General features: G+C 44.3%; 1 protein-coding gene and 7 non-coding genes across 8 annotated transcripts in view; 4 read left to right on the forward strand and 4 right to left on the reverse strand.

Annotated features, from left to right (window-relative positions):
• LOC148067142 (E3 SUMO-protein ligase ZBED1-like) overlaps positions 1-14,811 on the reverse strand; it is a 60,733-nt gene extending 45,922 nt beyond the window's left edge. The window contains exon 1 of the mRNA XM_087805750.1: positions 14,589-14,811. The gene's annotated coding sequence lies outside the window, so the exon portion shown is untranslated. The remainder of the gene's footprint in view (positions 1-14,588) is intronic.
• On the forward strand, positions 2,612-2,684 carry trnaa-agc (transfer RNA alanine (anticodon AGC)). Its single transcript has one exon. It is a non-coding gene; the product is annotated as a tRNA-Ala (tRNA).
• LOC148067163 (U1 spliceosomal RNA) lies at positions 3,262-3,426 on the forward strand. The gene has a single exon (XR_015713273.1). It is a non-coding gene; the product is annotated as a U1 spliceosomal RNA (small nuclear RNA).
• trnay-gua (transfer RNA tyrosine (anticodon GUA)) lies at positions 7,009-7,095 on the forward strand. The gene is given in 2 exon segments: positions 7,009-7,045; positions 7,060-7,095. It is a non-coding gene; the product is annotated as a tRNA-Tyr (tRNA).
• Positions 7,722-7,794, forward strand: trnaa-agc (transfer RNA alanine (anticodon AGC)). The gene has a single exon. It is a non-coding gene; the product is annotated as a tRNA-Ala (tRNA).
• trnaa-agc (transfer RNA alanine (anticodon AGC)) lies at positions 12,219-12,291 on the reverse strand. Its single transcript has one exon. It is a non-coding gene; the product is annotated as a tRNA-Ala (tRNA).
• Positions 12,464-12,536, reverse strand: trnaa-agc (transfer RNA alanine (anticodon AGC)). The gene has a single exon. It is a non-coding gene; the product is annotated as a tRNA-Ala (tRNA).
• On the reverse strand, positions 12,954-13,041 carry trnay-gua (transfer RNA tyrosine (anticodon GUA)). The gene is given in 2 exon segments: positions 12,954-12,989; positions 13,005-13,041. It is a non-coding gene; the product is annotated as a tRNA-Tyr (tRNA).
• Positions 14,812-19,818: the final 5,007 nt, after the last annotated feature.

Consider the following 19,818-nt stretch of genomic DNA (forward strand, 5'->3'; position numbering starts at 1 on the left):
ACCCCCATCTTTGGCCTGTAGGCGAACTGCAGCGGATCCAACGCAGAGCTCACCGTCGTGCGTAGCTCGCGGAGTACCAGCCTCTCCAAGGTCTTCATCAGATGGGAGGTCAGGGCGACTGGTCTGAAGTGGCTTGGTTCCTTCGCGTGCACCGCCTTGGGAACCGGAACCACACAGGAGGTCTTCCACTGGACCGGGACCTTCTCCAGTTTGAGGCTCAGGTTGAAGATGTGTGTGACCAACTCACAAAGTTGATCAGCACAGTCCCTGAGCAGTCTGGGGCTGAGTCCATCTGGTCCAGCAGCTTTCCTGATCTTCAGTCGCCTTAATTCTCTCCTCACCTGTTCAGATGTAACAGAGAGAGGTGGCTGTGGGGGGTTGGGCAGCTGAAGTAGGGCGTGTTGGGGGGGAGAAAGGTGGCTTGGAGGTGAGAACAGTTGGGGGGAGGGGGCTGAAGCAGGGGAAAAACAGCTTTGTGAAGAGTGGGGGGCAGAGATGGAGGGGGGAGGGGGGCCCTGATCAAACCGGTTGAAATACTGGTTAAGTTCAGTGGCCCATCTTTGGTCTCCCCCTGCTGTGGCTCTGGCTCCACTCTGGCCATGACCTGAGATGTTCTTCAGGCCTTTCCACACATCCCTTGTGTTGCCCTGCGCCAGTTGCTCCTCCAGTTTCCTCTTGTATTCCTCCTTGGCCATCCTGATGGCCTTCTTGAGCTCTCGCTGGACCTCTTTAAGCTCCTCTCTGCTCCCTGAAGCAAACACCCTCTTCTTCTTGTTCAGCAGAACTTGAAGTTGAGGGGTCACCCATGGCTTGGTGTTGACAAAGCACCGCACCTTGCGGGTCGGCGTGACGTTGCCCTCACAGAACTTTATGTAATCCGTGGAATGGTCATTGAAGGTGTCGATGTCATCACCATGAGAGAACACGCTCCAGTCTGTAGACTCAAAGCAGTCTCTCAGCCTCTCCTTGGCTTCATCATTCCACATCTTAACAGTTCTTTTCTGTGCAGGCTGTCTCCTCACCATGGGAGTGTATTCAGGTCGCAGACGTATCAGGTTGTGATCAGAGCGGCCGAGGGGGGGCAGGGCGGTGGAGGTGTAGGCACCTTTTACATTTGCATACAAAAGGTCCAGAGTCTTGCTCTCCCGGGTGTGGCACTTCACGTATTGTGTGAAGGTGGGAAGAATGGAGGAAAGTGAGGCATGGTTGAAATGGTCCGTTAATGAGCAGGAGAGAGTTCGGGTGTTTGAGCTGCAGGTCCGACACTGAGGCGCTCAGCCTCTCGCTCGCTGCGGCTGCGTCCGCAGAGGGAGGAATGTAAACAGTGAACACAATCACATGTGAGAACTCCCTCGGGATGTAATACGGGCGGATGCCCACCGCAACAAACTCTATGTCCTTAGTGCACACTTGTTCTTTAATGGAGACATGCGCGGGATCGCTCCATCTCTCATTAATAAACACCGCCACTCCTCCTCCTCTCCTCTTTCCATCCATGTCCCGGTCCGCACGCACCATCTTGAACCCCTCCAGGGAAACAACAGAGTCTGGGATCTTCTCCGTCAGCCAGGTCTCCGTGAAACATAGAAGGCTGCTCTCCCGGAAATCTCTCTGATGCCGGGTCAGCGCAGCAAGCTCGTCCGTTTTATTCACGATCGAACGTACATTTCCCATGATGATCGATGGAATAAAGGGACGGAACCTACGTTTCTTCTCTTGTTTCATCCGACCTTCTCTGCATCCGCGTCTTTTTCTCTTGATTTCCACGGGAATCGTCCATTCCGCGCTGAGAGAGAGAGCGGTGTTGCGCAACCCCAACAGCTGATCCCTTGTGTAAACAATAGACCCGCTGAGCGTGTCTGCCGACGGAGTTCCCAAAAGTGACGAAAATAACAGACAACCGTATGCAAAAGTTGTAAAAGTGGTCTCGTTTTGTGCACAACGGCAACAAGATCCGACCACTCTAAAGAAAAAATTAAAAAGACGCCAAAAAAATGGAAAACGTGTAATAAAAAGTAAGAAGAAAGAGGGAGCTGTTGTAACCAGCTGTTGCTCGTGCGGCGCCATCTTGGATTTTCCAGGACTTTATTGTGGAGGCCTTGTACAAGATTTTTGGCTCTCTGCTGCTACAGAAGAAATTTTCGGACACGCAGACCAGGGTCACCAAGTTGCTGGTGAATCCTAACACTGTGAAGCCAAAACCCTAAGACAGAGACCGTGGGAACCAAATGCATTTCTTGATCCTGTTGATACCACTTGCTACTAAACTATAAAGTACATACAAACATTTTTCTTACTGGAAGGAAAACAGACTTCCTACTAAAGATCATGGAAGAGCAAAAGGTGCTAAACAGTTATATGGCTTTGACACAAAGGAACAAGGATGTTAAGATGCACAAAAACTGTAAATGAACTGAGTAATAATTTCTGAACCCAAGAGGATCTGTCTTAAGGTCCATCAATTGAAACAGGGCTTTGGTCTAGTGCGCCCAGTGCATGTACCGGAAACCCAGGTGAGATAGAGGCTCCTTTATCGTATCAATTTCACCAGATAAGAATGCCTGAATGAAAATGTCCAAGACACCATGCAGTTCAGAAGTCAACCACCAGAGGGGGATTAGCTCAGATGGTAGAGCGCTCGCTTAGCATGCGAGAGGTAGCGGGATCGATGCCCGCATCCTCCAGAATACTTATTTTCTCACTTATTTAAAAGTTCTGACGTATAAAACAAGAGATTATACCTCTTCACTGGCATGGGAGCGTCTTGGAATCCCTCAGTCGGAGCTGGCAGATGTTGCGAGGGAGAAGGTTGTTTCGGGCTCTCTGTTGAAGCTGCTGCCCCCGCGACCAGGCGACGGATAAGCGGGTGACGATGGATGGATGGATGGTGTTCTCTCAAGCAACAACTAGGAATCCTTGATCCTGCTCGCTTAGCATGTGAGAGGTATCTGATGCTGGTACAATTTCTTCATCTTTTAAAGATGTGTCAACCTTGGCTAAGTGACTGTTGATTGTTGTTTTCCTGAGGGGGGAGGGGAGCTCCTCCATGCACTGTTCTTGCAATGCATCCTGGGTAAAGTTCTTATTCTTCCTGGTAAATGTGTTTAAACGTCTTTAGTTTGTACATTTTCTCGCACATGTAATGAAGCTTTTATTCAGGAACAACATTTGATTGTATTAATACTATTATATTGTATTATTCTCCACGAGTGTGTGTGTTGTGCTCACGAGTCACTGCAGTACTGCAGGCGTGTACAACTCATACTTACCTGGCAGGGGAGATACCATGATCAAGAAGGTGGTTCACCCAGGGCGAGGCTCAGCCATTGCACTTTAGGTTGTGCTGACCCCTGCGAATTCCCCAAATGTGGGAATCTCGACTGCATAATTTCTGGTAGTGGGGGACTGCGTTCGCGCTCTCCCCTGATCTCGTTGTACAAAGAAAGCTGTTTCATGTCTTCTAAATATAACCATTTGCATTACATGCTGCTGTCACACAGTCTTCAGGCTCACACATTAACAATCTAAATCTTTCACACCTCTGGCGCTGTGAGAGACGGCTGCCTCTCCAGTAGCTCCCGGTCCCGAACTCTTTCTTTTACCCTTTTTATTTAGTTTATCTCTACTTTTTTTTTTACTTTCCCACTAAGGGATAGCGTGCCTTATATATCCTATGGATACTTTTAATTTTGGAACTCAACAAGAAGTCATTCCCCTCGTGTACACTCGAGGTGAACTACTGAAGCTGAGGACAAAGGGACGATTCGGGATACAACACTCTATTCCCACTGAACTCAGGAAGAGACCTCGGGGCTGCAAAGCTAAAAGCAGAGACAGCGGAGAACGGAGGCGCTACAAGCCATCAATTCCATCCGTCATGATGGGAAATGTGAACTCGCTGACGAACAAGTTCGACGAGTTGTACGCTTTGAACAACCAGCTGACCTACCGTGAGTGCAGCTTGTATATCTTCACGGAGTCATGGCTAAACCACCTCGTTCCGGATGCTAACGTGGACCTGCCGGGATTCACTGTCGTGCGAGCCGACAGAGACACGGAAGCGAGCGGAAAAAGTAAGGGAGGGGGGCTCATCATGTATGTGAACAATCGTTGGTGTAACCCTGGACATATCTCTGCGAAGAAAGTCTCATGTTGCCGTAATCTCGAGCTACTAGCTGTTAGCCTGCGGCCATATTATCTGCCGAGGGAAATCAGTCACATAATCACACTTTGTGTCTACATTCCCCCAAACACTGACGCAGCCACTGCCTGTGAGAAAATCCACTCCGTCACATCCAGGCTTCAGACACAGCACCCTGATGCACTCATGATCATTTCTGGGGACTTTAATCATGTAACTTTGGACAGTACATTGGCTGTGTTTAATCAAGTTGTTGATTGTCCCACACGGAACAACAGGACAATAGATCTCCTGTATGTTAATGTTAAAGACGCATACAGAGCGACTCCCCTCCCCCCACTAGGGAAGTCTGATCACAACTTGGTTCACCTACAGCCTTTGTACACCCCCCTGGTCCAAAAGTTGCCTGCTACAACGCGATCCATCAGGAGGTGGTCCCCAGAGATGGAGAATGCCCTGAAAGACTGTTTTGACACCACGGTTTGGGATGTGCTGCTGGACCCGCATGGAGAGGATATAGAGGGGATGACACACTGCCTGACGGATTACCTGAACTTCTGCACTGACGTGGTCTCACCTGTCAGGACTGTTCGCTGCTACCCTAATAACAAGCCCTGGGTTACGCGAGAAGTCAAGGCTGTTCTCAACAAGAAGAAAGTTGCCTTCAGGAGCAGAGACAAGGAGGCCATGAAGGCTGCACAGCAGGAGGTAAAACTCTGTGTGAGGGAAGCTAAGGACACCTACAGGAGGAAGGTGGAAGAAAAGCTGAGGGAGAACAACATGAGGGACGTCTGGGAAGGTGTGAGGACCATCACTGGTCTTAACACAAAGACCAAAGCCACAGGGGGGACTACTGAGAGGGCTAATGAACTTAACACCTTCTTCAACCGCTTTGATCAGTCCCTGCTCCCCACACCCTCATCCCCACGGCAGCCAGATCTCCTTCTTCCCTCAACACACCTCCCCCCAGACACCTCAACACCCCACCTCGTCTCCCCTATTCCCAAACAATCCTCGCCTCACCTCACCACAGACCAGGTCAGAGGACAGCTGAGGAAAATCCGACCCAGAAAAGCAGCAGGCCCAGACAAGGTGTGTCCAGGGGTACTGAACACATGTGCTACTGAACTGGGTGAACCAATCCAACGCGTCTTCAACCTTAGCCTGAAGCTAAGGAGAGTGCCCACCATTTGGAAGACATCATGCATCGTCCCAGTTCCGAAAAAGAACCGGCCCAACGAACTAAATGACTTCCGACCAGTGGCACTCACTTCACATCTGATGAAGACTATGGAGCGGCTCTTTCTCAAACTCCTCAGACCCCAGGTACAACATGCCCAGGACAACCTTCAGTTTGCCTACCAGCCAGGTGTTACTGTCGAGGATGTCATCCTCTACATGTTACACCGAGCCCACTCCCACCTGGACAATGGAAGCGGCACAGTGAGGATTCTTTTCCTGGACTTCTCTAGTGCCTTCAATACCATCCGGCCAACCTTACTACGGGACAAACTGGGCGGGATGGGAGTGGACCCCTTTCTGGTAGACTGGATCTCTGACTACCTCACTGGCAGGCCCCAGTACGTCAGGCTAAAGAACACCACGTCTGACACGGTGGTCTGCAGCACGGGAGCCCCCCAAGGCACAGTGTTGGCTCCTGTTCTCTTCACCCTGTACACCTCAGACTTCTGCTACAACGCGGAGCTATGCTACATACAGAAGTATGCAGATGACACAGCCATCGTTGGGTACATCAGGGATGACAGAGAGGAGGAGTATAGGAGACTGGTGGATGACTTCGCTGCATGGAGCCACACAAACCACCTAAAGCTTAACACCTCAAAGACAAAGGAGCTGGTTATTGACTTTAGGAGGTCCAGACCAAGGTCGCGACCAGTTGTCTTAGACGGAGCTGAGGTGGAGGCAGTGGAGTCCTACAAGTACCTTGGCCTGTGGTTGGACAATACATTGGACTGGACAACACACACCAACCACCAGTACAAAAAGACCCAGAGCAGGATGTATTTCCTAAGGAGACTGCGGTCCTTCAACATCTGCAGCAAACTACTGCGGATGTTTTATCAATCTGCAGCATCCTCTTTTACACCGTGGTATGCTGGGGGGGCAGCATATCCAAGAGGGACTCATCCAGACTGGACAAACTCATCAGGCGGGCAGGCTCTGTGGTTGGCAATAAACTGGACTCTCTGGTGTCGGTGGCAGAGAAGAGGACACTGGACAAACTGATGGACATCATGGATGACACCAGCCACCCTCTGCACACTGTCATCACCAACCAGAGGAGCCGGTTCACTCAGAGACTTCTGCTCCCCAAGTGTAGGACCAATAGACTGAGAAACTCCTTTGTCTTTCACGCCATCAGGCTGTACAACTCCTCACTTGGGGGGAGGAGGTTGCTTGGGGCTGGAGTCGGAGGGGAAGGAGTCTGACACTTCCACCTCTACAGTGGATTAACTACACACTGACACTTTCTTTTGAAATAACGTAACGTCACTTTGTTTAGTTTATTTTATTTTATTTATATTTTGTTTATACTGTCGTTATATTCAGTTACTTTTTTCTATTGCTATCATCCTCTTTTGTGTGCTTCTTGGTTTTTCTCTATTCCTTCTGTGCTACTGGAAAACAGAAATTTCCCTGAGAGTGTCATCTCAAAGGGATCAATAAAGTGCAGTCTAAGTCTAAGTCTAAAGAGGTCTTAGTTGACCAACCAGTCTTATTATGGGCTTTTATTGTGAATTTTCAACTCTGAGCCCTTTATTTTTACTCAACTATTTCCTGTGTTTTTCTCTCAAGCGACGACTAGGACGAAAAATTGTTTTTGTGTTACATCACTTGATATGTGACCTTCGATAGCTCAGTTGGTAGAGCGGAGGACTGTAGTGGTCACATCAGACATCCTTAGGTCGCTGGTTCAAATCCGGCTCGAAGGACTTTTTCTTTCAGTTGTGCTGACCTGCGATTTTCCCAAATGTATGCATCTGGACTGCATGAAGGACAATTTGACAGTGACAATCAGGAATAGTAAACAATACAGTATTAATAGATAAAAAATAGTATCTTGCCTGTGTACTTTCCAGAACTGCAGTGATGTGTATATCAGTTTTTGTGCTGCACCATCCGACCGACTCTCTCACAGCACTGGCATGAGAGCGGACCAGAGCTGCTTCCTCCATCGCATCAGGCTTCCCACAAGATGTGTATGGAAGTGTGCATCGCTAGCGCTGGTTCCAACATGATTGTTGGGGGGAGGGATGTGATTGGTCAAAAGAAATACAGACAGAGGGATGTGATTGGTCGGTAGCACAGAAGAACCAAATTCATTTCTTGACCCTGTTAAGTCACTTGCTACTGAACTATAAAGCTGATCAATAAGTTTGTATTACTGGCAGAAACACAAACTTTCTACTCTAGATCAAAGAACAGAATAAGTTGCTCAAAAATGTTACTGCAAACCCAGGTAAGATTGAAGGCTGCTTTATCGTACCAATTTCACTGGACAAGAATACCTGAACGCAAATGTCCATGACACCATGCAGTTCAGCAACCAACCGCCAGAGGGGGATTAGCTCAGATGGTAGAGCGCTCGCTTAGCATGCGAGAGGTAGCGGGATCGATGCCCGCATCCTCCAAAGCACTCCCTTTTCCTCCTTATTTTTAAGTGTCGATCTCCAAAAGAATATAGGTTAGGTAGAACTTTATTGATCCCTCAGGAGGTCTCTTTCGGGAAATTTTTTTTTTCTGATGACAGTGTTGAGAGGATGACTATCATCATTCATGATGCACAGTAGTTTGTCCAATTATCTCCTCTCAGCAACTGTCACCAGTGAGTCCAGCTTCATGCCAACCACAGAGCCAGCCTTTCTGATCAATCCGTCCAACCTGTTGACACCCCTCTTGGACACATTCCCACCCCAACACACCACAGTATAAAACAGGACACTGGCCACCACAGACAGGTAGAACATGTAGAGGAGCTTTCTGCAGATGTTAAATGATCAGAGCCTCCTCAGAAAGTACAGTCTACTCTGAACTTTCTTATATACATGGCCTGTGTTGCAGCACCAGTCCAGTTTACTGTCCAACCACACACCGAGGTACTTATAGTTGTCAACTATCTCCACCTCGTCGCCTCTGATGGACACTGGACGTGGCTTTGTCCTGGACCTCCTGAAGTCCAAGACCAGCACCTTGGTCTTTGAGGTGTTCAGCTGCAAGTGGTTCCTCTCACTCCAGTCCACAAAGTCACGTATTAGACTCCTATACTCATCTTCACTGTTGTCCCTGATGCATCCAACAATGGCAGTGTCGTCAGCATACTTCTGGACAAGACTCAGGTCTGAGTTGTAGCAGAAGTCTGAAGTGTAGATGGTGAAGAGGAGAGGGGCCAGTACTGTCGCCTGAGGAGCTCCTGTACTGCACACCACAGTGTCAGACGTGATGTCCTTTAGCCTGACATACTGTGGTCGATCAGTAGGATAATCCGAAAACCAGGAGACCAGACCAGGGTCCACATACATCTGTGTCAATTTGTCCTGGAGCAGAGTGGGCTGGATGGTGTTGAAGACACTAGAAAAGTCCAGGAACAGGATTCTCACTGAACCGCTTCCTTTATCCAGGTGGGAGTAGGTCCGATGCAGGAGGTGAAGAATGGCATCTTCTACACCAACTGCTGGCCGGTAGGCAAACTGCAGGGGGTCTTGCGCGTGCTGGACTCGTGGCCTGAGATGTTTGAGGACCAGCCGCTCCAGTGTTCATCAGCTGCGAAGTCAGTGCCACCGGTCTGTAATCGTTCCGCACGCTCGGTCGGATCTTTTTCGGGACTGGAACGATTCAGGAAGTCTTCCACAGGGTTGGAACTTTCCCCAGCCGTAGACTGAGGTTGAAAATATGCTGGAGCGGCTCAGCTAGTTCAGCAGCGCAGGTCTTTAGCAGTCGAGCAGACACCTTGTCAGGACCAGCAGCCTTCCCTGGACGAATCCTCCGAAGTACATTGTGTACCTGGAGTGAGGTGAAGCTGGGGAGTGGTTGTGTGGAGCTGAGGGGGGCACAAGAAGGTGGGGCAGGTCCTTCTACAGTCAATGCTTTAAAGCACAGCTGTCAACATGCTGAAATAGTGCATGTTTTGGATCAAAGCAGTCAAGCACATACATTTAAACCAAAAGGGCATCTGAACAAAAAAGCTGATGAACAACTTTGTCTTACTGTCAGAAAAACACTTTCTACTGTACATTGTGGAACAGCAAACAGTTCTTAACAGCAACATTGCATTGCCACAAAGGAACAAGGATGTTAAGATGCACAAAAACTGTAAATGAACTGAGCAATCATTTCTGAACCCAAGAGGCTCTGTCTAAGGATCAAATGAAAACAGGGCTTCGGTGTTGTACGCCCAGTACAGGCACTGGAAACCCAGGTAAGATTGAAGGCTGCTTTATCGTACCAATTTCACTGGACAAGAATACCTGAACGCAAATTACCATGACACCATGCAGTTCAGCAACCAAACACCAGAGGGGGATTAGCTCAGATGGTAGAGGGCTCGCTTAGCATGCGAGAGGTAGCGGGATCGATGCCCGCATCCTCCAGAATGCTTCCTTTTCCTGCTTATTTTAAAGTGCCAATCTCCAAAAGAATATAGGTTAGGTAGAACTTTATTGATCCCTCAGGAGGTCTCTTTCGGGGAAATGTTTGTTTTTTCTGATGACAGTGTTGAGAGGATGACTATCATCATCAATGATGGACAGTAGTTTGTCCAATTATCTCCTCTCAGCAACTGTCACCAGTGAGTCCAGCTTCATGCCAACCACAGAGCCAGCCTTTCTGATCAATCCGTCCAACCTGTTGACACCCCTCTTGGACACATTCCCACCCCAACACACCACAGTATAAAACAGGACACTGGCCACCACAGACAGGTAGAACATGCAGAGGAGCTTTCTGCAGATGTTAAATGATCGGAGCCTCCTCAGCCCTTTCTTATATACATGGCCTGTGTTGCAGCACCAGTCCAGTTTACTGTCCAGCCACACACCGAGGTAATTATAGTTGTCAACTATCTCCACCTCGTCGCCTCTGATGGACACTGGACGTGGCTTTGTCCTGGACCTCCTGAAGTCCAAGACCAGCACCTTGGTCTTTGAGGTGTTCAGCTGCAAGTGGTTCCTCTCACTCCAGTCCACAAAGTCACGTATTAGACTCCTATACTCATCTTCACTGTTGTCCCTGATGCATCCAACAATGGCAGTGTCGTCAGCATACTTCTGGACAAGACTCAGCTCTGAGTTGTAGCAGAAGTCTGAAGTGTAGATGGTGAAGAGGAGAGGGGCCAGTACTGTCCCCTGAGGAGCTCCTGTACTGCACACCACAGTGTCAGACGTGATGTCCTTTAGCCTGACATACTGTGGTCGATCAGTAAGATAATCCGAAATCCAGGAGACCAGACCAGGGTCCACATACATCTGTGTCAATTTGTCTTGGAGCAGAGTGGGCTGGGTCCACAGACCTCAGAACCCGAGCTGGGATGTAAGGCTGGATCAGATCAGTGATGTTAGGAGGAGCCTGACCATGACTAGATCTGAGGTAAGAACCAGAATTTTAAAGTTGATCCTGAAAGAAACTGGCAATCGGAGAAATGTGAGTTCCAGATCATGTTGTGACAACAGTTTCCGATCCTTAAAACTCTTCACTGGCTTCTAGTTTCTTTCAGAATCAACTTTAAAATTCTGGTTCTTACTTTCAGGGTTAATAATGGTCAGGCTCCTCCTTACATCACTGATCTGATCCAGCCTTACACCCCAGCTCGGGCTCTGAGGTCTGTGGATCATAATCTACTTATGGTTCCACGCACACGGTTCAGGACCAGAGGAGAGAAATCTTTTCAGGCTGTTGCTCCTAAGCTTTGGAACAATCTTCTCTCTTTGCGCTTGATGGAGTCTACTGACTCCTTTAAGAAACATCTTAAGACGTTTGTATTTGTTCAGGCTTTTCCTTGATTTTCTGGAACTCCTGTGTTGTTCTCAGTATTATCTTGATCTTTAAAGTATATACTTTTTTGAGTATTGTTTTGATTGTTTAAGCGCTTTGTGACCCTGGTCTAGAAAAGCGCTATATAAATAAATATTACTTACTTACTTACTTACTTCATCCCTCAGCAGGATCTGGTGATCAACTGTGTCAAAGGCTGAGGACAGATCCAAGAGAACCAGAACAGTATATTTACCTGTATCAGCCGACATCATGATGTCACTGGACACTTTCAGTAAGGCTGTCTGCGTAGAGTGATGTTTACGGAAGCCAGACTAAAACTTCTCATGGATGTCGCTCTGATTCAGAAACAAAGACAGCTGCTCAGACAGCACCTTCTCCAAGATCTTGGACAAGAAAGGGAGCTTAGAAATAGGCCTGAAATTACTGAGGTAAGTCTGGTCTAAGCCTGGCTTTTTGAGCAAAGGCTCCACAATGGCATGCTTAAATACATTGGGAAAAACCCCTGTGGAAAGGGGGAGGTTCACCATATCGGTAACCCAGGGGCCAATTACATCAAATACTTTGATAAAGAGCCTACAAGGAAGGACGTCATCTGAGCAAGACGAAGTGACGAAATATCACTTCCAGAGACACTCAGTCTTTTGACAAAGTCTCTTCAGACTCAGGAGATCTTCATTTGTCCAAGGGCACAGTTTTTTCTGAATTTTCAAGTTCGATTTAACAGGTACCACCTGATCTAGTATTTCAACACAATGAGTAGTGAAACAGTGAATCAAACTGTCCACGTTTGGGCAGTCATTGAACGAAAGAGGGTCAAACATAGCAGAAAAACTGTCTGCATTATCCGCTGAGATGACACGCCTCTGAGACAGAGAGAGAGAGAGAGAGAGACATAGAGAGAGAGAGAGAAAGTGGATGTGTGTCTAAAATGGTAGAACCAAAGAGTTGTCATCAGGTACTAATGACTAATCCTTGGTCACGAACATCAAATTACACTTTAAAGTCTTAACTGAAGTTGGATTTTTTTACAAGATTGGAACTAAACACAGCAGGAAAAAAAAAAAAGTGGAGGATGCGGGCATCGATCCCGCTACCTCTCGCATGCTAAGCGAGCGCTCTACCATCTGAGCTAATCCCCCTCTGGTGGACAAAAGCTCCACTACACTTTATAAACATAGTTCAGCGGTAGAAGGGTTCAGAAGACTATTTGGTTTCTATCAGTACTACTTGAAACAAAACAGTATCATGGAACATCAAAGGCTCCTTTAGCAGGGTTTGTAAAGCCAAGAACATGCTGTTCACAAAAGATATTGGAGGATGCGGGCATCGATCCCGCTACCTCTCGCATGCTAAGCGAGCGCTCTACCATCTGAGCTAATCCCCCTCTGGTGGTGAGGTCGCCACATTGCAAATCATATACACAAGTCTATGTATGATGTTTTTAACTGATTGGCGACTATTTGTGTTGGTTTGGCCAAAATGTCTTATTTCTGGGTTTTAAACTCGAGCTTGGGGGCAGAATTGGAGTGAAAGTCTCATGATTTTCTATTCTATGTCAATCTTTGTATCATTTGTCTTTGTTACATGTTCTTAATCTTTAGATTTAGATTGATGTAATCTTGCACTTTCCTTTTATAGAGACTTTGTTCTTATTTTTACTTTCATGAATCTATCGTGTAACTGTCGACTATTATGTTTATACGACTATAACTATCATGATTGATCAACACAAAAAGCATAATTCAATCGAGTATCTCAATAAAACGGAAGAAGATTAACTGTGGCTGAACAAAACAAAAAGTCCTTCGAGCCGGATTTGAACCAGCGACCTAAGGATGCCTGAGGCAGACCACTACAGTCCTCCGCTCTACCAACTGAGCTATCGAAGGCCATGGAGCTCAAACCCAGCAAATCAGCCTTACAACGTATTCTGTCTGTTATACGCCATCGTTGACATTTAACGAAACAACACAGGAAGTGCTTTAGTAGAAATACAACCACCAGAGTTGAGTGATTTGCAACAACGATCCTCCAAACGTCAGGCCTAGTGCGACTCAATGTGTAAACACGTGGCCTCTGTCTCTGCGCTACTTCAAGAGCTATATCACAGAAAGACCGCCACTGCCCACTGCCGGTGCGAGACGGAATTACAACTGTGACGCAACCATGACACGTCGAATAGAAATCACTGATTATTAGTGACGTTAAACGACAAAATTATAAATAAATCTTTAGACAAATAACTAATTGTATAAATTAATGGTGGATTAATAACGACTTTTGTTTTCGTTTTACTCCTTTGTATGCATACACATTTATTTATCTATATATTTTAATTCGTTTTTTTAACTGTACATGATTCATTGACATAACTTTAACCAATTATTCAGATATAAAATTGGTTACAATAAATAGAATCGAAAAGTGGGCAACAGAAATTAAAAAAAACGTGAGAAAGTAAATGTTGAAATAACGAAATACATAAACAATTAAATGTACAAATAAATACACAGAAATATGAATGTGCTTCAGCAATAATAAATCAGAAATGATTGAATTCTATCGGTATTTTTATATGTATTCACACAAAATGTATATATGAATACAGGTATACATTGAATTCAACAATGAGTCAGAGATCATGATGGTTATGTAGATGGAGGATAAAAACATTTAATCTTCAATAATATTATATTGTCAATATTATTATATAAACATCGGTATTGTGAGCGTTTCAGTGCGAGATTAAGCTCAAAGGCAAATTATCATATTATAAAGTTCTTAATTTACGGAATTTTGTTTTATTTATTTATTATTATGGTATGCTAATATGAATTAAGGAACAGTTGTGTTTTTGTACACACTGAATATGTCTGTGTTTATGTCTGCGTAGAATAATAGTATTAACTGACATTATTACGTCTACAACAACTTAATGTATTGTTTAGAATAAGCGATGTAGTTATACTACAGGTCCATCAGATGGTAGTAGTGTTTAGAAAATAAATAAAATAAAATATTATCGTTGATAAAACTTAATATTTTGTATATCATGAAATGCAAATTTAGAAATAACTGAATACAAAGAAAACTCTTTAATCAGTATTAAAGTAGTACAGACAAGTATTTGTCAATCTACTAGTGAGTGAAGAACGTTAGGGAATTGGTAAATTTCTAAAGAGAAATAAAAATAAATTAAAAAAAACTTTTAATTTAAAACAAACGTTGATTTGGTTACAGACTAAATCTACTTTAAACTACTAGGAATGAACTGTCGACTTTGACAATGTCCAGAACTCAAGAGGACGTTGAAGGTTTTTATCAAGGCACGTTTTTTCACAGGCCCCAAAACTCTAATGTTTGAATTAAACTCTCACAAACTTGTTTTTTTGAACAGCATCGAGGGATAAAATGAAGAATTTGACATGAAACTTACTTGTGAGAGAATGACACACCGAGAAACGACGAGTATCCAAAAGTATCCTTAAGTTTGTGGAGCCTGTTGGGGATTTTGTGTTCCGATGAACCGACCCCTCCCCAGCCTCGTACATGGTGGTGGAATGAAGGACAGACACATGGATGAGTTTAAGAAAAATGCTCGTTTAGTAAATTATGCAAAAGTCAGAGACAAACTTACGTGAACACAGGCGCTAGCAAGCAGAGAGATCTATCGCAGACGTCTTCGAATGCCAGAACGCAAAGACCTCACAACATGGTGGATCTTTATAGTAGAATATTCAGGTTAACGCCTTTAGTCAATTGTACATGTAGGATTGGTCAGTAACTGTAAACACTCTATTCTAAGATGGCCGTCGCACGTGATCGTAATGGAAACTTACTGAAAGTTGTTGTCCTCTCCAGAGAATCGGTTCCCAGCGAATTGCTGGACTGTTGTGTCTTTCAGTGTGAATTCTCAAACAGGTTCACACTGTCTTCTTCTGACCTCGGCCTTGTGTTGCAGTCAGTGAATGCAATGCAAGAATAGGATTATTTAATATGAATTAAATATGAAAGATTATCAGTTAATCAAGTGACTATTTGAAATGTGTGTTAAATCTAGATGATTGATTACAGTAAAGTTGTAATTTCCTTACATTCCCCCTGATTGCATCATGAACTAATGATGTAATAAAACAAAGACAAGTCTGATTTCAAAAAAATTGCGTATCTGATTATAAACTAAACATGCTAAACTATAACTAATTATACATTATGAGCATTTCTCTCAAATCACAGAAAAAAAGAAAAAATCCTATTTTTTAAAAAAAATAATAATAATAATTCCAAATTATGCTATGAATTAAAACTGAAGTAATAGAATGCCAAAACATCAAAACAAACATATTCACACAAACTAACTCAAATCTAATAAGTCTATTTTGAAGTAGAGATTTTGATAAAATATATATTGATATGGAGCCAGTATCCACTGCTTTGAAAAACCTCTTTAACGAGGTAAAAAGAAAGCAGCAGCCCCGTTGTCGGCGACTTGGATGTGGGCTCTTCGTGTGAGGTGTTGTTGACGTACTCCCCCGTCAACAGTGCATCATTGAGCTCGTCCTGCAACATAGGAAAGATATGAACAGCATCGCATTCTTTAGACAAATGAGAAACAATACATCTTTAAATCTTACTTGATATTTATAATTTACTCATACTACTTCATGCAGACAAAATTAACCCCTTCCTATTTACTACCTATGTCAGAGAGATAGTAAAACACAGTCGTACCTTATTCTCGAGCTGTTTTCTACATGAACAATTTTAACTAATTGAATGCAATCTGGACAGAGACCCCTTCAGCAGTGTTGATCGGCAGAACCGTGCAACAAGAATCACCATCACGTAACAAACCTATTATCTATTACCTTGGCCGTCGCACGTGTAAACTTACCGAAAGTTGTTGTCCTCTCCAGAGAATCGGTTCCCAGCGAATTGCTGGACTGTTGTGTCTTTCAGTGTGAATTCTCAAACAGGTTCACACTGACTTCTTGGAATCTGGGATTGTGTGTGAGGGTTTCTGACCTCGGCCTTGTGTTGCAGTCAGTGAATGCAATGCAAGAATAGGATTATTTAATTTGAATTAAATATGAAAGATTATCAGTTAATCAAGTGACTATTTGAAACGTGTGTTAAATCTAGATGATTGATTACAGTAAAGTTGTCATTTCCTTACAAGCCAGAGCTGCACCTCCACCTCTGCTCACCCTGAGGCTCATTAGCACTTGAACGCCTCATTGTTGCGTTTAGAGAAAACAATTATTTCAAATTAGATTTTATAACGTGGGAATAATCTTACCTTCTGTATTTACTAGAGAGATCGAATAATAATAAAACCACACAAAGTATTAACGTAATAGTAAGCTTGTTTTTCACATAATAATGCACACACATATAGAAACATACACAAACACACACATGGAAAAAGTCACGCAGATAAAACACTTAAACCACACATTAGACAATCTTGTAGCAACAATGTCACAGAAATGTTATATATATATAAAAAAAAAATTGTTTTAACTAATCTGTGAAAAATACTTACATAATAGATGACAAGAAAGTTAAAAAACGTTTGGAATCATTTAGTTCTGTCTTTAATTTTGTTGGGAAAGACAAACATAAAAAGACGCAAGGTCTCAACACAGAGTCCAGCATGAAGAGGCTGGACCTGGACTCTGGAGCTGTATGTAAGTAAGTAAGTAAGTGATAGTTATTTGTAAAGCACCTTTTCTAGACAAGGGTCACAAAGTGCTTGAACAAACAAAAACAATACACAGTTAAAAATAACTATACATTTAAAAACACTTAAAGGCCACAGACACATAATACAAACACAGAAAAATCAAGGAAAAGCAAATATAAGAATGTCTTAAGATGTTTCTTGAAGGAGTCAGTAGATCATCAAACACAGAGATGGTTCCAAAGCTTAGGAGCAACAGTCTGGAAGGATTTCTCTCCTCTGGTCCTGAACCGTGTTCAGGAACCATCAGTAGATTCTGATCCACAGACTGTTAAAGAATTTATGTTGCTTATAGTTTTATCACAATAAACATGTAGTCATGCTTGCTACGACTCACGATGAGCTGGAAGGAATGTGCCCAGTTAGAGTTTATTTTCCAGAGAAATGACAGCTTGTGCATTAAGATACAGTGACCTTCAGCAAGATAAGGGAGCTCAACTCAGCATGCAGCCCACTGACTCAAACAGAAAACAGGTCTTTTCTGGCTGTGTCCAGCAACAAATGAACAAACTGTTTGTAATCAAGTATGTCATCATCTGATATGTGGAATAAAAAGCCAGCACGGAGAGAGGTCAGACAGAAACGTTTTACTACTAGTAAGTAATTACTGTTCAGTGTAAATTAGAAATGTACAAGTTCTTATTTCATATACAGACTAGACGTGCTTAGTTTGTGAAAAATCCTTTTAGGACGTGCTCTCAAAAGTAGACCTAAGAGCCAACTGACCTCTGAGGGTGAGGTCAAGTTCTGGAGGTAGACGATGTGACTCTTCAGATCAGAGGTCTCCTGCTCCAGCTGTGCCCGAAGTCCTCGGTGTGTTGCTGAGATCTGATCTGCTGCAACACATCAGACATCTCCTGAGTGTCCTTCACTGCTTTATCAGCAGAACATCTGATGTTCTCCTTCTTCTGCTGTAGCAGCTTCACTTCTTTCTCTCTCTCCTGGATCCTCTGCTAGATTGTCCCTCGACCTCAGTCTTCTTCAGCTTATCCACTAACTCTGAAAAGAGGATGTTCTTCTGCAGGTCTCTCTCTGAAGCTCTGTCTGCACTGAGGACACTTGTAGATGTTCTTGTCCTGCCAAAAACCTTCAACACAGATCTGACAGTAGTGGAGTCCACATTGAAAGAGATAGATGTGACGATCACGTGATGTCAGGTGTGGAATGCTCGGATCATGTCCTAGGGAGAGAGCTCAGCACTGCATTGTTAGTACTGAGATGTTACTGTACAAGTCCGGGACCAGCAAGAGTGCAGGGAAAATCATCAAACACTCAACCTGGATGTACTCTCTTCCTGGATTTTTCACCCAACATTTAGACCCAGTAGAGTTTGAAGAGAATGTCATGGCAGTGAGAGTTGCTGCCCATTCGTTCACAGAGATCACATAAGAAGGACAAGCCTCGAGTTACTTCTTCATTCTTCAACCACAGCATGACCTTAAGTTTTCTGATGAGAATTACTCAATTTTTGAGGCTTCGTAAATTTTCTTCACGAGCGAAACCATGTCAGACAAACTCTTTTTTTCTTATGCCGATTCTGCTGACCTGCACAGGTAAGATGATCAAACACCACCAAGGCTGGAGATGTTCGTGTATGATGGACTGAAGTCGTCCATCGCACTTTCTGTCTTCACAGCAGCAACTGGAAAAACTTCACTCTTCGTTCTGGAGGGCGACGATGTCACTCTGTCATGGGACCTCAAAATACCTGACCAGTTGTCCTGTGGTGAATTCAAATGGGTCTTTCATGGAAAGGGAAAATCCAAAAATGTTGGTCAAGGATGGAGTAGTTGAGAGCGAGGTTGATGTGAAGCGACCGAGTGTGACACCAGACTGCTCTCTGGACATCAACCATTTGAAACCTGAAGATGCTGGAAATTACTTCTGTCGACAGAAGAACAATTCTGAGAGTCGTGCAACACTAGGCGTGGTCTCCTGTGAGTGTCCATCAAGAGAACTTTGTGTTTCCTTCTTCTTCATGTTGATTCTTCGCCTGCTCAGTCTCTGGACACACACCGGCTGGAAACTGTCGTCTCCCTCGTTGGCGTTGCTTCTCTTCTCTCCGTGTCTCGCTCAGTGACTCGTGTAGACTCTCCAAGTGTCTTGACTTTGACCTGTGGGGTCTTCAATTGGTTCAGCCCTAATAAGGTCCAATGGCTTTTGGATGGTCTAGAAATACCTAAAGCTCTCTCACCTGGTGAAGCTTAGGTAGACCTCCTGCAGATCTGCTGCTGGAAAAACTAACGTTTGACTTTTCAGGAAACCAGAGATCCCCTGACAACATCCTTGTAAGTGTGGAATACTCTGAACTACTTCACTGTCCGTACAACTACTGTTGCCCACAAATGTGCTACTGAAGATACTCGTGCTAGTACAGTTGACCACAGAAATCCAACTGATGATACTCGTGCTAGTACTATTGACCACATAAGCACTACTGACGATAATCATGCTAGTACTGTTGCCCACAGAAGTACTTCTGAAGATACTTATGCTAGTAGAGTTGACCACAGAAGTACTACTGATGATACTCATGCTAGTACTATTGACCACATAAGCACTACTGACGATACTCATGCTAGTACTGTTGCCCACAGAAGTACTTCTGAAGATACTTATGCTAGTACAGTTGACATCAGAAGTACTAGCGATGACACTACTGCTAGTACTGTTACTCTGTATCGCCAGAGACGCACAAACAAACGTTGAGGTGAGGAAAGTGATGATGAAGACGATGGTGATGATGATGATGCTGTTAAAGACGATGGTGATGAAGATGATGCTGATAAAAATGATGGTGATGAAGATGATGCTGATGATGATGGTGATGATGATGATGCTGTTAAAGACGATGGTGATGAAGATGATGCTGATAAAAATGATGGTGATGATGATGATGCTGATGATGATGATGCTGATAAAG

Source organism: Callionymus lyra, chromosome 13, assembly GCF_982586985.1.
Source record: "Callionymus lyra chromosome 13, fCalLyr1.hap1.1, whole genome shotgun sequence".
NCBI classification, from domain to species: Eukaryota; Metazoa; Chordata; class Actinopteri; order Syngnathiformes; family Callionymidae; genus Callionymus; species Callionymus lyra.